Source organism: Ictidomys tridecemlineatus, chromosome 15 (genome assembly GCF_052094955.1).
Source record: "Ictidomys tridecemlineatus isolate mIctTri1 chromosome 15, mIctTri1.hap1, whole genome shotgun sequence".
Taxonomy (NCBI): Eukaryota; Metazoa; Chordata; class Mammalia; order Rodentia; family Sciuridae; genus Ictidomys; species Ictidomys tridecemlineatus.
In genome coordinates, this window is record NC_135491.1 from 23,499,799 (window position 1) to 23,519,690 (window position 19,892).

The window sequence follows — 19,892 nt, forward strand, 5'->3', positions numbered from 1 at the left end:
TTGAAGTACTTTCATGTAAGTCTTAAAGTACAATCATTCCTTCAGAAGTTCTTGAAATGTTTAGAAAGAAATCAAATAAAATATAAGTAAATGCAGATATACTTTGTTCAGGTCTCAATATAATTAAGATGAAATTATCTCAAACCTGACCTGAAGATTCAGTGCATTCCAGAAATTCCCAACAAACTGTTTTTAAACCTAGACTAGACAGCACTGACTGCAAAAGGACACACTTCAAGAAGCCACACATATGCATGCCGGAACCTATCAAAATACTCTCTAGACTTGCATTTAAAATGGGAAACTGTAAAACTCTAGAAGATGTGCATGACCACATGTTTCATGATGAGGTTATAATACAGCCCCCCCCAAAAAAAATCCATGAAAGCTGGGGATGTGGCTCAGTGGTTAAGCACCCCTGGGTTCAATCCCTGCTACCAAATAAACAAACAATAACAACAAAACCTTGAAAGAAAAACCTGATAATGTGGACTGTATTAAACTGTTCTTTTAAAAAAAATCATATTAAGGAAATAAAAAGACAAGTCAAAGACTGGGGGAAATGTTGGAAAGTATATGTCTAAAACAAACTTGTGTACAAAAAAAGACCAAATTACAGAGGAAAAGTTGTGCGGGATGAGGCCCAGGAGCTTCCCAGCACAGGAGTCTCCATGTACATGGAGTTGGGGTGCACCATCCTTCCTGTGGTTTTTCTCATTTTCTCTGAAGCTGCCCCAGAGTTCACCAAAAGTCCTTATTAAAGCACAAGCCTCTCCTAGGCCCTCAGGAGATTCTACAGGATTTAGGAGCTCTGTGCAAATAACCAAGGTAAAAGAATCAATATTAGAACAAAAACTGCTCCTAATACCTCTGTCACTCAGAAAATATGAAGATTTTAGGAGTGCTGTACCAGGAACTGGGTGCAGAGGCTGAATGTGTATATCTTTTTTTTTTCTTTTTTTTTTTTTTTTTTTTAGTTTTCGGCGGACACAACATCTTTGTTTGAATGTGGTGGTGAGGATTGAACCTGGGACGCACGCACGCCAGGCAAGCTCACTACCGCTTCAGCCACATCCCCAGCCCTGAATGTGTATTTCTTATTATATCAAAGCCCATAATCTGGAGCAATAATAAATTCATTGCTCATAATGAAACAATAAATTATTTATATGGCAGAAACTGGGAGCTAGATGGGGTGTTATGATAAACAAGGGGTGAAGGCAGAAGGATATATGTCATAAGGGGTCAGAATCCACAGACTGCAGATCAGTATAAACTCACATTTTGCTTAAAATATTCACAGATAGTTCCACATAAACATAGTTATAACTAGGGGATATGAAAAGATTAGAATACATATACACTTCTTTGCATTGTCAGTTGTGTGGATCAAGATGCAAGATGAAATATGTTTTATAGACTTTTTTAAAGACCTTTATTTTATTTGTTATTTTTATGTGGTGCTGAGGATCAAACCCAGTGCCTCACACATGCCAGATGAGTGCACTGCCACTGAGCCACAGCCCCTGCCAGATGAAAGATTTTATTATCACTCTCTAATCAAAGGAGCCAGGACTCTTTGAAGAAATGGCTGATACTAAGAGTAAGACAGGGGCTGGGGATGTGGCTCAAGCTGTAGTGTGCTCACCTGGCATGCGTGCGGCCCGGGTTCGATCCTCAGCACCACATACCAACAAAGATATTGTGTCCGCCGAGAACTAAAAAAAATAAATTTAAAAAAAAAAAGAGTAAGACAGTAAATATATAAGTCAGGGTAATTTAAATATCAGAAAGAAAAAACTTTGAGACAAAACCAGAAAATATGTTAAAGGACAACAGGAGATAATGGAAAGATCTCCAATGGAAACAATTCCCAATGGTTAAAGTAGGGATGAATTGAGCAGCAAAGTAGTATTTAAAAAGGGCAGGGGAGAACAAAAAACTGCTTAAGGAAACTATCAAGATGACTGATATATATAAATGACTGAATACACAAACAAATGAAGTTGAATAGAAACCTCTTGTGCAGAAGAATTCCATATAATTGAGAGAGACACAGTCATCAAGGAGGTAGAGCTAACTCTCTGATCCCTAAGCATGGGCTCTGCATTATGACTTCCTCCAGAAGAACAGACAATGTGGACATGCAAAAAAAGAGTAAGAAACCTGAAAGGCCCTTCCTCAAGCAGGTGAGCACAATCAATACTACCATTTCACCTTGAGGGCATCAGATGATAGAGCTGCTTTTCATCTCAGTGACCAGCTTCCCCCCAGTCCAGTAGCCCCAGGCTAAATATGAGAAACACAAGGAAACCTGAAAGGCACTGCCTCAGCCAGGTGAGCACAGTCAATACTAATATGACAATAAGGACAAGAGATGACAGAGCAGCTCTTCACCTCTGTGACCTGCCTCCCCCAGACCCACAGCCCCAGTTTAAATATGAAAAAAGGAAAATTCAAAAAAAATTATAGAAATACCTGACAAGTCATCCTCAATGCTCTCAAGGTCATCAGAACAAGGAAGTTCATAGAAACTGTCACCCCAAGAGAAGTCTATGGAGACATGATGACTGGATGTCATGTTGGCTCCTAGATGGGATCCTAGAGCAGGAAGACACAGAACTGAGAATCCAAAGGATATGTGACTTCAGTTAATGTTAACATACCATTATTTTTTCTTCATGACAAATGGTCTAAGATGTTAACACTTTAGAAACAGCTCACCCAAGTCATAACAAGGGAAGAAACCAGATTGAGGCTACCTGGGAAATATCTGCACTTTCTTTTCAATCTCTGTATAAAGATAAAACTAAGCCTGGCATGGTGGCACATGCCTGTAATCTCAGCATCTTGGGAGGCTGAGGCAGGAGGATTTTGAGTTCAAAGCCAGCCTCAGCAACTTAGTGAGGCCTTATGTAACTCTGTGAGAACCTGCCTCTAAATAAAATATAAAAAAGAGCTGGGGATGTGGCTCAATGATTAAGTGCCCCTAGATTCAATCCCCAGTACTTCCACACCAAAAAAAAAAAAAAAAACATTAAACTACTCTAAAGTAAAACCTTAGGACATGGTTATATTTTCTCAAACACTTACTTGTTTAATTATTCATACAGTTAATTACTGGTAACTGACACTCTTAGCTAGTTCTGTATTTTATTATGAACATTCATAACACAAAAATCAAATAGTTCAAACTAACATAAAATTCAAAGTATGTGCTTCTTTTACATATTTCATGTTGAAGTAATAACATAAGTAAACTCCTTATATTTTTATGCTGTCACTAGGTTCTAAGTTTGCCTTCTTAAAACTTGATCAATAGAGGAGGAAAAAAAATGACATTTTAGAGATTCTATTTCAACTCCTAGTTTAACTTTCCTGAAAGAGTGACTTTATATTTTAAAAGTCCTAATGCAAATTGACTCACTGTGTCTGAATCATTTATCCCAAAGAATCCTTGTCTCTATTTTATTTCTATGCATACCTTTTTAGCAGCAATATAATCAAATATTTGTGACTGGGACAAATAGTCAAAGAAATAGTCATCTCCTCCAAGAACTCTGCAGGAAGTGGTGAGCCAAGAGAAGCAGAGGTGTCAGCTTGGTCCAGAAATTATATTAGATGCTGCTGTGTTTTGAGAAAACACTTTACCTTTTAGAAATCACAAGGAGCTAGGGATGCCCACACTCTTGTATGAGTCTAACTCTAGTTGAACTTCTAAGTAATTTTATTGTCACTAGCTCATCATGAAGTTAATGACAACTAAAGGATCTATGGAGCTGGGGATGTAGAAAGATTTCCTAGCATGCAGGAGTCCCTAGGACCAACCCCCAGAACCACAAAAAAAATGAATTTGTCTTATTTTTGTAATCAAATAGAAAATGAATAATCACTCCTCTTAAGGAAACATGTTGGACCTAAAACACTTGAGACTCTCAGAATCAAAATACTCTCCTTACAGTGTATTGCATAGCTAGATCACCATAAACAGTGGTGTCACATCATAAACCATGTTCACATTAAGCATACCATCAAAAAACAACAAAAAGGCTTTATTGACTATTAATAAGAAACATATGATATGAACATAGTCTAGCTTAGGAAATTATTAACACATTGGAAACATGATACTGACATCAAAATCCTCCAGGACAAGCCAGGCATTTTGACTCACGCCTGTCATCTCAGCTATTTGGGAGGATAAAGCAGAAGGATCACAAATTTGAGGCTGACATTAGCAATTCAGCTAGACCCTGTCTCAGAATGAAATTGTAACAAAGACTGGGGACATATGTAGTTCAGGGCTTGCATAGCACAAGCAAGGCCCTGGGTTTAATCCCCAGTGCCAAAAAAAAATTCTCCAGGTGAGATATCTGACAACTATGGCAGGTACAGAACAAGGCAGAAGCCATTATGTCAGCTTCCTCAAAATGATTAAAGTAAACCTGCACTTTGTTCAGCTCACAATACTAATATGTCTGATTTCTGCTTCTAATAATTCAAATGCAACCATTTAAATATGATCAAAAGTGCATGTACTTTTCTAATGAATCCAATAAATATGAGAGAGATACTCAACTGCATTCTGAAAGCCACCTTATAAGCACATAGGGGCACCAACATTAGGATAAAATGTAATCACGGCACTTCCTACATGAATAACCCTAAATACTAATAAATACATAATTTCAAAAGAAAGACAAATTTCTGAAATCAAAAGCAAATTGATACATTTTAAATGATATTTTGAACAGAGGCAAAACACTTAAAGAGTTCTCCCACAAGAATTCCTGACAACATAAAGTATCATGCTCATTAGAAGGCCCATCCCTTTGTATGCAAGGAATAAGAGAACTTTCTGATGAATATAGAACATATGGAAATGCTTTCTAAATTTGAAAAGAAAAAAATATGTTTTTTAAAAGCTTATTTTGAGTAAATGTATCTGAATTACAAAAAAGCAGCTACTGACATGTCTCTTACATTTTGTAATGATTTGCATCTCAGGAGATTTCATCTATAGTGGTTTTAAATATCATGAAATATCAATAGTTAACATTAAAAATATCATCATCCCTCTTCTCTTTTAAAACTGATTTGAAATTTTCTTAGAATAATTTCATATGAATTTGGAAAAGGCACTTTGGTATATATGTATATGTGTAAATACATGATCTTTTTAAAAATTTTTTCTTTACTTTTAGTTGTAGTTCAACACAATACCTTTGTTTTATTTACTTATTTTTATGTGGTGCCAAGGATCAAACCCATGGCCTTGCACGTGCTAGTTGAGTGCTCTTCTGCTGAGTCACAACCCCAGCCCCAATACATGATCTTTTGAAACTATATCTCTCATGCTTGAGTCCTGTCAAAGACATCTTCTGAGTGTGTGGTGCTGGGATGGACTCCATGGCCTCTCACATGCCAGGCAAGTGCTCTGCCACTGAGCTGCACACCCAGTCTCAAACATGTCTTAATAAATGGAAATTAATTAAAATCATTTGGTTATGAGCATTTCCAAACAAGACAATTCTCTCAAACAAAACAATTCTCTCAATCAAAAACAAAGTAAACTAAATTTTTAAAATATTCCTTATTGGTGTAATCAAATAGAAAATGAATAAAAAAAAATAGAAGTTCACAGAATTAAAAATCCTATACAGGACTAGAGTTGTGGCAAAAAGGCAGAGCATTTGCCTGGCATGTGTTAGGCCCTGGGTTCAATCCTAAGCACCACACATAAATAAACAAAATAAATAAATAAAATAAAAAGATCCACTGACAACTAAAAAAATATTTTTAAAATTCTGTAGAAAATTAAAAGAATATTAATTAAAACTTGAATTGGAAAAACCTATTACACAGAACTGAAGGCCATGGGGAATTACATAGCAAAATAACTCTAAAATAAGAAAAATTAATGAATCAATTAGCATACAAAAGCTTGGACTGATACTTAAGAGTTCTCCCACTGGATGGGATCCTGGGATCATCAGGGCTCAAGGCTGGCTGTCATCTGCCCTTTAACAAATTCTGATTTTATTTCAAATGTTCATGATCTATAGAGAATAAAAGAGAGAGAAAGGCGAGTTTTCTAAATTTATTTTATGATATGTCAAATTTTGATAATAGTCAAGATAATTCATCCAATGCAGGATGTCAGTGTTTATACAACAGATGTTATTTGTGCACCATTATGAATATATTGCCAATTAGCACAGCAGCCAGGAAGCTGCTCATCCTAGACTAGCAGGGGCAGAGTCTGGAGAAGGGGGACGGAAGGTCAGAAAGGGGGGGCTGGAAGATAAGTGGGGTCTGGAGAAGAGGCAGGGTCTTAAAAAGGAGGATTGGACTGGGGTTATGGCTCAGTGGTAGAGCACTTGCCTAGCATGTGTGAGGCACTGGGTTCAAACCTAAGCACCACATACAAATAAATAAACAAAATAAAGGCATTGTGTCCATGTGCAACAAAAAAATTTTTTTTTGAAGAGGAGGGGTGAGGTCTGCAGGAGGGGCAGGACAGGAAGAAGGGAAAGATCTGGAAGAGAGACAGGGTCTGAAGGAGGGGGAGAATGAGTCACAAGGGGGTACGGCTTCACAGAGGGGTGGGACCTGAGGAAGGGACAGGCCCTGGAACATGAGTAGGACCTAGAGGAGAGGCAGGGTAGGAAGGAGGAGGAAGGGTGGATCAGGAGGACAAGCAGGGCCATAGAATATAGGTGGGGTCTAGAGGAGAGGCAGGGTCTGGAGGGGAAGGCCTTAGCAAGAAGGTCCTGGAGGGGTGGCTTCTTGCTAATTAAACTCTCCACCAAAAGAAAAAAGTGTGGCTGTGGTAGCTCAGTGGTAGAGCGCTTGCCTAGCATGTGTGAGGCACTGGTTTTGATTCTCACCACCACATAAAAATAAATAAATAAAATAAATATATTGTGCCCTTCTACAACTAAAAAAATTGGAAAAAAAAAACTAAGCAGAGATTAAAGAAAAAGAAAAATGTGGTTCATGAGTTTGATTCCACAAAAAACATAAGGTGTATTTTTAATAAATTCTGGCTTTGTTAGAAGTAATATATTTAAACTTAAGCAGCTCAAAAGGCTGAGGCAGAAGGATCTCGACTTCAAAACCAGCCTCAGCAAAAGCAAGGCATAAAGCACCTCAGTAAAACCCTGTCTCTATAATACAAAATAGGGCTGGAGATATGGCTCAGTGGTCACATGCAACAACAACAACCAAAAACAAAAAGATAAGTACTGAGTTCAATCCTCAGTACTCAAAAATAAAAATTAAATTTTTTTAAAAAAAATAACATAGTGGGCTGTTAACATATGTACTTTTCAATATTTTTTTCTACTATTTCAACACTGCAAGAAAAAGCAAACCATTTAAACACTAAGGAAAACAAGGAAGTGGACTGGGGTCCCCTCCCCTTAGGCTGTACATTCCTCCCTCACTACACATTCCTCTTTCCTCCCTGCCAGGTTCCTTAGAAACCACCCTGGGTCACTATGTTAAGATGATGAGGGTCACAGCCTAAGGAAGGGTCACTGCTGCACAGGGAGCCAGGATGAAATTGTGAAGGACAGAGTGGGACTGACAGCTAAGGCTGCCCTCAGCTCTCAGGTCCAGGACAGGGTTTGCTCCTCATGCTTCCCACCATCTCCTCACTGGCTGCCAGAGCTGCCAGAAGCTTCTGAGCCATGTCTCTGAGGCTGCTCTGAGGAAAAGGGAATCACAGGTGTCCCTAGAGACATGACCCATGAGGTTCCCCATGCTATACATCTCCTCAGGCTGCTCTGAGCAGAAAAGCCCAGGCTTCTCTAAAAATATAACCCATGAGGGTCCCCAAGCCAGGCATCTCCCCCAGGCTACTCAGGGGAGAAGGGAACCCCAGGCATCCAAAGAGACATAAACCAGAGGGTCCACACACCAGGCATCTCCCTCAGGCCACTCTGAGGAGAAGAAAACCCAAGGCCTACATAGAGTTGCGACCCACAAGGCTCCCCACATCTGGTGTCTCCCTCAGGCCAATGTGAGGAGAAGGGAGCCCCAGGCATCCTTAAGACATGACTCAAAAAAGTCCCTAAGCCAAGAGTCCGTGCTGAGGCTGCTCTGAGAAGAGAGCTCCGTGAGCCCCTAGAGGCATGACCCACGAGAGTCCCCAACCTGGGTCTCTCTCAATCTGCTCTGAGAAAGGAGCTCTGCCTCTCCATGTGGAGTGACCCAACACTCCCAGGAATGGGGCTCTCCCGGGTTGGTCCAGAGGGAGAAGCAGGCTCCTCACATTCAAAAAGGCGGCATTAAAGATGGCGGCGAGGCCCCACCCCTGATTGACTATGCCTCCTTTGGCCAAGCACAGCAACCCTGGCAACCGCCCCAGGGAGCTCTGAGGAGAAGGGAACCCAGGGCTACTTAGAGACGTGACCCACAAGGCTCCCCAGGCCTGGCATATCCCTCAGGCTGCAGTAAGGATGAGGCTGCCCCGCAGTGTCCCTAGAATGTGACCCACGAGGGTCCCCAAACCAGGCGTCTCCCTCAGGCTGCTCTGAGGAGAATGGAACTCCAGGCATCCCTAGAGACATGACTCACAAAAGTACCTAAGCCAAGAGTCCACTGAGACTGCTCTGAAGAGAAGGGAGTTCCTTGAGTCCCTGGAGGCATGACTCATGAGAGTCCCCAACCTGGGGACTCAATCTGCTCTGAGAAGGGAGCTCTGGCCCTCCCTGTGGAGTGACCCAACACTCCAAGGACTGGGGCTCTCCTGGATTGGTCCTGAGTGGGAAGCCAGCCCCTCACTCTCAAGGAGGCGGCCTTAAAAATGGCGCTGAGGCCCCGCCCCCTTCTGCCACTCACAGCAACCCTGGCACACAGCAACCAGGGCGTTTGCCCCAGGCCGCTCCCTGCCACTCCCTGTGGAGTGACCCAACACTCTGAGGACTGGGGCTCTCCCAGGTTGGTCCTGAGGGGGAAGTCAGCTCCTCACGCTCAAGGAGGCAGCATTAAAGATGGAGGCAAGGCCCTGCCCCTTATTGACCACACCCCTTTGGCCATGCGCTGTGCAGGAGCTCCTCCCAGCTCAAAGGCGGGGCCTCTCCTGGCTCTCTGGTGATTGTCAGCACCTTCTTCCACCCTCAGCAGTTACTGAATAAAATATGTTCCCACTGCTCTAATTAGGTCTGGCTGTGGCACCTGAGGAGTGGAATCTCAGAAGAGGAGAAATGGAGTCCAGGAGACACCCTCGCTGCACTCCACCAGGCCAAGTGCTGCAACAGCCTGAGACAGGCAGGCAGAGGCACAAAGGGAGGCAGCTACAGGGAGTCTAGACCCTCAGCCCAAGGGCAGAGGCCAGAAACAGACCACCTCAGAGACTTCTGGGATGTGTAGTCTTTGAGACAGAGTGACTTAGCCAGGGACTGCTCCAATTCAGAATAAGGGGTTTTAAGAAAATCTGTTAAGGGGCTGGGGATGTGGCTCAAGCAGTAGCGCGCTCGCCTGGCATGCGTGTGACCCGGGTTCGATCCTCAGCACCACATACCAACAAAGATGTTGTGTCTGCCGAGAACTAAACAAATAAAATAAATAAATATTTTAAAAAAAAAAGAAAATCTGTTAATTCCCAGCCCAGGGTGACCACTGTAGGAGGATAGAAGAACCTGAGATCAGACCAAATTCCCAGTAGCCTATGAGCATTCTAGATCATTCAATCTGTCTTGCTGTCCAGCTCTCACCATGGATGCCTCTGGGAGCTTCAGGCGACACAGATTCAGGGTTCTCAGGGTTTCTGGACAGTGTAGTCTGGTGCTCTGCCCACACAGTCTTTGCACTTCTGGACCATGGAAGCTGTGTGCCATGTGCTGGCCCAGACACCCTGGAGAACCCTGGCAGTGGACTCTGATGTTCTACCCATGCAGCCCTCACCCCAGAAGCCTAGGGGTTGCAAGTAGCACATTCACCCTCATACCATCAGGATTCTGGGTAGTGCAGTCTTGTATTCCACATTGCAAGCCAGCTGCAGAGGTCTCTGTGAGCTGCTGGCTATTCAGGCACCCCTAGTGATTCTGAACAGTGTAGCCTGGCATTCTGCCCACTCAGCCCTCACTTCAGAGGCCTATGGGGGCTTCAAGTAGCACATTCAACCTCATACCCCCACCCAGGATTCTGGGTAGTGTAATCCAGTCTTCTACAATGCAGCCCCCATTGCAGAGGTCTCTAGAAATTGCAGGCTACACAGTCACTCAGGCATCCCTAGGGATTCTACACAGTGTATTCTGGTGTTCTGCCCATGCAGCATCACTACAGTGGATTCTGGGAGCTGCAAGCCCCCAAGGATCCTGGGTATTATAGCCTGGTGCTATGTTCAACTGTACAGTGACTACTTAGAGCTCGGAGCCTCCAGGAATTCTGAGTATTGTAGTCAGTTCTACTCAGTCAGCCCTGACCACAGAGGTCACTGAGAGCTGTGGGCCATGATTATTCTGAGTAGTGCAATCCATCCTACCTAAGTGGATTTCACCCCCATCACAGCTCTGGGATCTGTGTAGCACAAGCCTACCTAGACACCCCTGAGGAATCTGTGTAGTGCAATACAAAGTTTGCCCCTGCGATACTCAAAAGGAAGGTGTCTGGGAGTTGCAGGCCCCCAGGGATTCTGGGTAGTATAGTCTTGCCCTCTAGCTTCATAGCCCTCATTGTGGAAGCCTCTGAGAGTTCCAGGCCACATGGACACGGGGCACCTCCAAGAATTCTAGGTAGTGTAGTTCAGCTCCCTACCCTGCAGTCCTCACTATTACATATCCTGGGAACTGTGATCCCCGCTGAGCATTCTGAATAAGGTAGTCCAGTGTTTTGCCTACATGCCCCTAATGCAAGGGCCATGAGAACTGAAGGCCACATGCTTGCCTTGGTACTGAAGACCTCACTGTGGAAGCCTCCTGGAATTGCAGGCAGCACACTCACCAGTGTGTCCCCAGGAATTGTAGGTAGTGTAGTCTGACCTGCATAATGCACAGCTCTCACTTGGGAGGCCTCTGGGGGTTGCAGGCTGCATACTATCGGGCAACACACCCCACCAAGGATTCTGGATACTGTAGTTAAGCTCTCAGGCAAACAGTCCTCACAACAGAGGATCCTGAGAGCTACTGGCACCGAGATTTGTGGGTAATTTAGTCCTGTGTTTTTCCTACTCACTGCAGAAAATTCTGAAACTAAAGTTCCCCCTTAGGATTGTGGTAATGCAGTTCAGTGGTTTGCCCACTCACCACAGAGGATTCTGGAAGCTGCAGTCCCTGAGGGTTCTGGATAATGCAGTCTAGTGTTTGCCCTGCACAGTCCTGCTGAAGATCACAGGAGCTGAAGACCTCATGCTTTCCCTGGGACCCTAGAGATTCTAGGACGTGAGCTCTATCAACAAAACCATCACCACCAAATCCTCTGGGACTTACAGGGTTACAGGGTATGTAGGCATCCCCAGAGATTCTGAGCATTGAAGTCTGGTATTCTACCCTTACAATTCTCACCCCCAGAGGCTCCTGGGCAGAGAAGGCACCCAAAAGTAATTGGCAGCATAGTTTGATTTTTTGTCAGTTCTGCCCTCTCTGCAGAGGTCTCTGCAAGTTGCAGGTCCCCAAGAATTATGGGTAGCATAGTCTGTCATTTGACCATGCTGCCCTCCCTGCAGAAGGCTCTGGTAAATGCAATGAGGATTCTACAGTTACCCAGGATTCTGGGTAGTGCAATCCATCATAATTTTTGCATCTCTCACCCTAGAGGCTCCTGAGAGCTTCCTGCTGCATTTTCATGAACCCTTACCCTCAGGCCCCAATGAGACTCCAGGCACTGGGCCCTCCCTGCACCATCTTGAGGGGGCATTTGTGTCCTCAGACACTCAAGCCACACAAAATACATTGACATACTCATGATAATGAGCAGCCAAAGCCTCAGTAAGAAATACTGTTGTAGAATAAGTTCTCCTAAAATATTACCTGAGAAAGTAAAGAACATGGCAGAACTTACTTCTCAGCACACCAGGCAGTGCACAGGAAGCTTCTTCCTCATGTTTTTCTCACATGAACCTCAGTCATCCTGAATCCACAGTGGAGCCTCCATGGGTAGGTGGCAAGGAGAAGGAAGCTCTGGTCCTCACTGTAGACATATCCACCAGGCATCCCCAGTCCATGGTATCTTTCCAGGTGTCTCCCCAGGATTAAAAAAAAAAAAAAAAAAAACCTCTGGTCTACACCTTAGATAGAGCCTCTAGGAGTCCCTAGATGTGGCATCTCTCAGGTGGATCCCCAGGAGAAGGAAGTTTGATTAGGGCACAGAACACATCCCCCAAAAGTAGTTGATCAGAGAAAGTTGTTCTGAGTGCCCCCTGCTGGCCACTGTGGGCAGTGAAGGATGCTGGGTGTTCACTGTTCAGAGCTGCACCCCCTTGTTCTAGGCACAATGAAGCTCTTAAATTCATTGTTCTGACTATTTCAGGTCATGATTTTGGAAATCAAAAAGAAATAGAGCCTACCTCCTATGTCTTGATCAGAATGGATGGAGATAGCAAGCAGCCCATAGACAAAATTTCATTGATTTCCTATATTTCAGCCATCATGTAGGGGAAACAGTGAAATTTATAAACTGGAATAAGAAACATTTTAAAGCATTAATATTTAAAATAGAGACCCCAAATTTGAATTACTTACATGTAAGTATTAAAGTACAAACATATTTCAGAAAATCTTGAAATGTTTATAAAGAAATCAAATGAAATATAAATAAATACAGAGATAGTCTTTGTTCTGGTCTCAATATAATTAAGATGAAACTACCTCAAACCTGATCTGAAGATACAGTGCATTCCAGAAATTCCCAACACACTCTTTTTAAACCTAGACTAGACATCACTGACTTCAAAAGGACACACACTTCAAGAAGCCACACATATGGATGCCAGAACCTATCAAAATAATCTCTAGATTTGCATTTAAAATGGAAAACTGTAAAACTCTAGAAGATGTGCATGATCACATGTTTCATGATGAGGTTCTAAATACAACCCACCCCCAAAATCCACAAAAGCTATGGATGTGGCTCAGTGGTTAAGCACAAACAAACAATAACAACAACAAATCCATGAAAGAAAAACCTGATAATGTGGACTGTATTAAATTCCTCTGTAAAAAAAATCATATTAAGGAAATAAAAAGTCAAATCAAAGACTGGGGGAATCTTTGGAAAGTATATGTCTAAAACAAACTTGTGTACAAAATATAGTAAGACTCAACAATAAGACAACATAATGGGTAAAGATATGAACAGATAACTCACAAGAAAGATACGAGATGGTAAAGAAGTATAGAAATGATTCTTAGTATCACCTGTCATGAGGAAAGCACAAACTAAGACCCTAAGTGCACTGCACACCTACCGAGCTGCTAAGGTCTTTAGTAAGTATAGTATCAACCATGAGGATGATGAACAGCCACAGGCACTCTTGTGCATTGCTGGAAGAGCACAAAACAGTTCAACACTATCAAAAAACTGGGCATTTTCCCCAAAGTTAGACATGGTGTCACCATATGGTCCTAAAAATATAGACAACTGCCTCAAAAATGTATACCGAGATAACACCACACCGTTACATATAGTAGTTCTATTCACAATGCCCCCAATACCTTAAGCAATCAGGATGTGCTTCAATGGGTGAACAAATAGCATAACTGCTATGAATCCATGCCTTGGAGGCCCTGGTGTCTCTGAGCTCCCCCAGATTTCTACTCTGGACTGCCTTTACCTTTGCATACCTCACAGACGGAAAAGTGAATTCTGAATAGAAACACCTGTAAATGCAGCTGATAAACTCAAGCTCAGTATGCAGTTGCTGCCTATGGAAAAAGATTAAAAAGTTCTAGATGTGGGTGGTAAACTCAGAAAAATGCAAGCACAACAACCCAGGCCTGCATCTTTGTTGATAGGAGCTTCCTGGGGAACAACAGACAAACATGGAGGCAACTCCAGGATCCCCACAGAACCACATCTAGGGGAGAATCTGGAGGTGGCTGTCATTAGGGCCCCTATGTCTCACCTCTGATTAGCTTAGAGGACATTATGCTACAGCTTCATACCTCCATCCCAACTTTTAATTTCATCTCTTTCCCAGGTTGCAAATGCATCCTGAGCTTGGATTCTGTTGATTGATTAGCTTGTTTAATGTTGCGAAGAGAGCTATTCCACTACCTAGTCCTGATGCACAACCTCTGAAATTCACTGTTCTGGTTATTCAACATACATTTGCATATTTTAGCTAAAATAGAGCCCATCATCCCATGTTTTGATCTAAAAGGATGGTTTAGCAGTTGTTGGGGTTTGCACACTCTGCCATCTGAGCAACTTTCTCTGTGTCCAGAGGCTGCAGAGGTGTTATCTGTTGTTCCAATTAACTTTTCCCTTCATTTTCATTGAGCCATAGTGGCCCTGAGGTTAGCAACTGTAGCTCCAACCCACCGGAATCCTGCAGGTCTCCTCTGAGTGAGCAGAGTGTTCCTGCCTCCCGGGGACTGGTGGCAGCTCTGTGGGAGTGGAGCAGAACAGGTGAGCGCCTCCTCGGGCTGGGGAGCCTGGAGGAGAAAGGGCAGAGCCGTGGTGCGCTGATGCCAGGCCCACAGTTTCCACTGCAGGATAAACCAAGCACCTTTCAGAAACCTACAACCTGGCTTCTGTCCGCAGGTACCTCCTATGGGTGACACAAATAGAGGACCCTTTTGGCAGCAGAGCGTGGAGACCCGGAACCCCTGAAGCCACACCTGGGAAGGGCTAGTGCCCTCCAGGCTCCATAAAGTCAATCCAGGGTGCTGGAGTGGAAGAAAGGCCTGCATTTCAGGTCGTGATTTCTGAGTTCTAATTCCGCTGCACCCTGGCCCAAGCCTGCATGGTTTGGCTATGTGACTTAACAATTCTGTGCTGTAGTTTCCCACCTGCGCCAGGCGGTGGCAGTGCTGTCCTGGTTCCCACCAGATGGGCAGCAAGGAGCTGGTGCTTTCAGGGTTGGAAAGCACTCTGGGGCTCTAGCACGGCCACCCTCGGTGCATGGATCCTGCTCCCTTCTCCATAGCTCTGTATTCAGCTTGTACTCACGCTTCAAGTCACTGCATCCATAAGGTAATTCCACATAGGTACTTGCCCATACTTCAATGTACCCCACATTGTTTGGAGAACCATGCAGTAAATGCCCTCACTTGCGGGGGTGCAGTGTGGCTCAGTGACTGAACGCTTGCTTCATATATGTGAGGCCCTGGGTTCAATACTCAACACCACAAAAAAAGAAAATAAAAATTAAAACTAAATGCCCTCATTTGCTATTCCCCCTTTCAAGACTTAAACCTTTCTTTCAAGCTTTGGATCTGAGATTTCTCAGTGTCCGATGCAAGTGGGTTTGGTTTTTCCTTCATCTAAGACTGGGCCCTGCAATATGGTGGGGCCAGAAGCTGATAGGCATGATGTGGTGTGTTTACACATGATATTGAGGCTGGGACAAAGTTATGTCTAGGAATAGTGACTGAGCCTATGTAAGGAGTTTTGAGAACTGCTGAGTAAACACCCAGGCCCTGCCTTTCTGATCTTGAGTCTGAATTATACCAATTAACAGGTGGAATGGGAGCTACTTCTACATAGCATACATGAAAGTAATTCAGAGGAGAAAGGCAGAAAGGAAGACTGCAGAAGGGATCTTACACTTGGCTGGGCTCTGGGCACTGCTCTGACCTGTGGCCCTTCCCTATGGGGCAATAAGCCCTGCCTCCTTACTGCCAGGAGGTTCCCTGTCCTACAGACACCAGGTTGTCCTCATCTTGGACACAAGAGTTTTCCACCAAGGCCTTCTGGATTTCAGCAGAAGTTCAGTGTCTAAGCCCAAAGAATGCTACTGCAAAGAGCAGGCAGCTGCAAAAGGGGGATGTGAAAGGCTGGCCAAGGGGAAGAAAATGCAGGTTTGCCCTTGCACATAAATGGGCTTTCAGTGAAATAGGCTTTCAGTGGACACACATGCATATCCCTGCATGCCCTCTCCAGGTCCCATCTCCCAGCACCTTCAGCAACATGGAAGGTCTTTAACCCCTGTCCTTTTGCTTTTCATTTAATGATTTATTAAATAATTGCTCATGGTGATCACCTGAAACTTCTGTGATTAGCTCATTGGAACTTGTACCCTCCCACAAGTTTAATCAACAGATGTGATTAGCTCATTGGAACTAATCCTCCCAAATCCTCAATCCTCCCCAAACTTGTGGGAGGGCACAAGTTCCAATGAGCTAATCACAGAGTTGGTTCCACTGTACCCAGCCATCCAGGGCCACCCAGAAATCATAGATCATGGTTCACCTCCCTGGCTGCAAATAGACACACTGCTTCACTGCTTCATAGATTGAAGGATCAGGAGGTCAGTGCCAGGAAACTGGGTCAAAGACCTTTTTTTTTTTTTTTTTTTTTGATACCAGAGATTGAACCCAGGGACACTTAACTACTGAGCTCCATCCCCATACCTTTATTTATTTATTTATTCAACTATTTTATTTTTTTTTAAAGAGAGAGTGAGAGAGGGGGGAGAGAGAGAGAGAGAGAGAGAGAGAGAGAGAGAGAGAGAGAGAATTTTTAATATTTATTTTTTAGTTCTCGGCGGACACAACATCTTTGTTGGTATGTGGTGCTGAGGATCGAACCCAGGCCGCACACACGCCAGGCGAGCGCACTACCACTTGAGCCACATCCCCAGCCCAACTATTTTATTTTTAGATAAGTTCTTCCTAAGTTGCTTTAGGGTATCAATAAGTTGTTCAGGATGGCTTTGAATTTGTATTCCCCCTGCCTCACCCTCCCCAAGGCTCTAGATTAACAGGCATCCAACACTGTGCCTTGTCCAGATTTCTTATTATGACTCACCAACACACATAAAGAAATAAAAGGTATATATATATATATATATATATATATATATATATATATATATATGCTTTTCAACTTGAAAAAGAACTTAAATACACACTGCACTAGCAAATATGAAAAGATGCTTAAGGTCTCATTAATTATGGTCATGTAAGTTAAAGTCACAGTGAAATTTCCTCACTCCTGTTAAAATAATTTACAATAGCAAGCATTGGTAAGAATGAAGACAAATGTGTAACCTGTGTGTGAAATAATTGCAATTTCATCAAAAAGTTAAAATTAGAATTATTAGAAATATCATAGTACTCAAGTCTGTTCCTAGGTTTTTACACCAAAGAACTAGAAGAAGATATTCAAAACAAAATGTGTATGTGTTCTTTCCATCTGTTTAAGTCATGAAAATGAGGGACAGGCTCATAAAGAGTTCCAGGAAGAAAAATGTGGATCTGAGTAAAAATTTATAATAGTTATGGTGTTTCATCCCCCATTAAAAAAAAAAGAAACTGTCAGCTCTTTTCATGGAGCACAGCAGCCCTATGATTCTTGCTCTAATACAACACCAGTTAGGTGGGTCTCCATATACAGCACAGCAATCCTGTATGTTCCTGTCTCTCCACATGGACATGTGCAACTCTGCAATTGTTCACATTTTAGATATCAAGTTTCTTGTATCTGCCAGTAGACATGATCAACCTTAAGAATCCTTCTATCAGAAAACTCCAGTTTTCTGGATATAAAATTCAACAGTATTGCACATCTATCCATCAATAGAACCCCAGTCATCTGTCTGTACAATTGGTGCCCAGAAGCCCTGCATTTCCTGCTATCATTATCCCAGTTGCCTGGCTTTGAATATGGACAGAAGTAGCCCTGGCATTGTGGATCTCCAAATAGATTCCAGTAGCCATGGTAATTCTGAGACCATGAGCATTATAGACCACTAGCAATGGAAATTCTGGACAGTATGATTTCCTGACCACATAGAATCCCATTCTCCTGTTCCTGATGTACAGCCCATCAGTATTGTGTGTCCACCCATCATGGAAACCAAGTTGCCTGGCTTTTCTACAGCAGTCCATCAGTCCTTCACATCCTGCCATCATAAGAACCCATTTCCCTAGCTGTCCACAAAGAGCAGAGCAAGTTTGTAAGTCCTGACATCACAGAACCCCAATTTTCTGTGACTTCCATGTAAATTCAAGAAGCCCTGCAATTTCTGCCATCATAGAAACCCAATTGTCTCCCCTTAAACATACACACCAGCAGCCCCAGGAATCCTGTCATTAGAAAAACCCATTTTCTCTGCTCTCCACATTAAAACCACCAGCCTGGCAATTCCTGCCATTATACAACCAAGTTAACTTGCTCTCCAAGCAGATCCCAGCAGTACTGTGAGGCCTACCATAAATTCCCCTTGCTTACACATGGAGTTCAGCAGCTCTGTCAATCCTGCCATCATACAGCCCAGTAACCCAGTGAATTCTGCCATCTTACAACACCAGTTACCTGCCTCTCCATGTGGACACCAGCAGCCCTTGGATTTCTGATATCATGGAACACAACTTTCTGTGTCTCCATGATGATTGCAGCAGCCCTGTGTGTACTGCTGTCATAGACAACAGTTCCGTGTCTTTCTATCTAGAAGACAGTAGTCCTAGTTGTCCAGTCATCAATAGAATCCCAGTTCCCTTACTACCAGAGTCCAGCAGTACTGTGAGTCCTACCATCACAGAACCACACTTCCCTGATGTTTCTCATAAATCTGGGAGCACTTCAAGTCTTATCAACAGAACATCAGCTTCCTGGTTCGCCATATAAAAAAGCAGCAGCTCTGGGAGTCCAGACATCATTGACTCACTATTCCATTGCTTACCACTCAAAGCCGTCAATTCTGAACATTCTGCCATCACAGGCTGCAGATCCCTTTGCTACACAATGAATCCCCCCAGCTAATTACAGCCCTGACCTCCAAGACGCAGGCTCCGTAGCAGCGCAGACCCCTCTGCATTAAGGATGCGACCACCGCCTGCCCGGTCAGAGGGAGCTGTCGCTCTCCACCTGACCTTCACCTTAGGACCTTGGCGCCCAGTCAGAGTTCCGAAGGCGGCCATGGACGGCGCGTTCCAGGGCGCCCCTCTCCCCCGCGCCGCTATATCCGCAGGCCACATAGTAGCCGCAGGAGCCTCCGCGTCCCGCCGCCCCGCGGTCCCCCAGCATGCTCCCATCCCGCCTGCCGCGCCCGCCCTCTCGCTCTGCGACGCCACCGCAAGTCGGGAGCCTGCGCTCACCTGGGCGGAGGCAATCACGACGGATCGCAGACCCACAGTAGCGTCCAGGTGAGCTAATGGTGTGCACGGGAGGACCAGCAGAAGAAAGAAGGAAGCGCACCCGCACTGGGCTGCCTGCCCTTGCGCTTGGGCTCCGTCTAGCCCCTTGAGCCTCAAGGGCGGGGTCTCTTTCCAGGTCGCGATCTGCGCAATCGCGCAGATAGAGCTGGGATTCCAGGGTCTGCGCAGTCGCGCAGCTCGAGCTGGGATTCCAGGGTGAGCGGCCCCAGGCCTCTGTTGCTCACCCAAGTAGACTCCCAGGAAAGCTAAAGCCAAGGCTGCCCAGTGTCCTTGCAGCGGGAGGTTCCATAGAAAGGAATTGACTTGAGTGAGTCGGTAGACCATGGAGTCGGCTCCTTTGGGTGGTGCTGCTTGCTGCAAACGGTGCCCTTCTCTGAGCCCAAGCAGAGACACACTACAAACCACTCACCGAGTTTAAGCAAAGCCCAACCCATTGACTGTTGAGCATGAGTTAAGTTGAGCTTTAATGATGAGTATCGCATCTCAGTGTCATAGGAACTTAATAACCTGTGTTTGCCAAGTACAAGTCCTCCCTAGTAACTTATTACCATGTGGTACTTTATAGAAGTTGACTGTGCTACTATTCTCATTGTTAAAACAGAGAAATGAGTTTTTAAATTATTT

General features: G+C 44.0%; 1 long non-coding RNA gene across 2 annotated transcripts in view; it reads right to left on the minus strand.

The window, feature by feature from the left end:
• The window catches only part of LOC144371056 (uncharacterized), a 57,003-nt gene extending 37,633 nt beyond the window's left edge, over nt 1-19,370 (minus strand). For both annotated transcript variants that reach the window (XR_013431218.1, XR_013431217.1), the window contains exons 1-2: nt 19,209-19,370; nt 2,479-2,601 (exon numbers count right to left, since the gene is read on the minus strand). This is a non-coding gene — a long non-coding RNA (uncharacterized LOC144371056). The remainder of the gene's footprint in view (nt 1-2,478; nt 2,602-19,208) is intronic.
• Nucleotides 19,371-19,892: the final 522 nt, after the last annotated feature.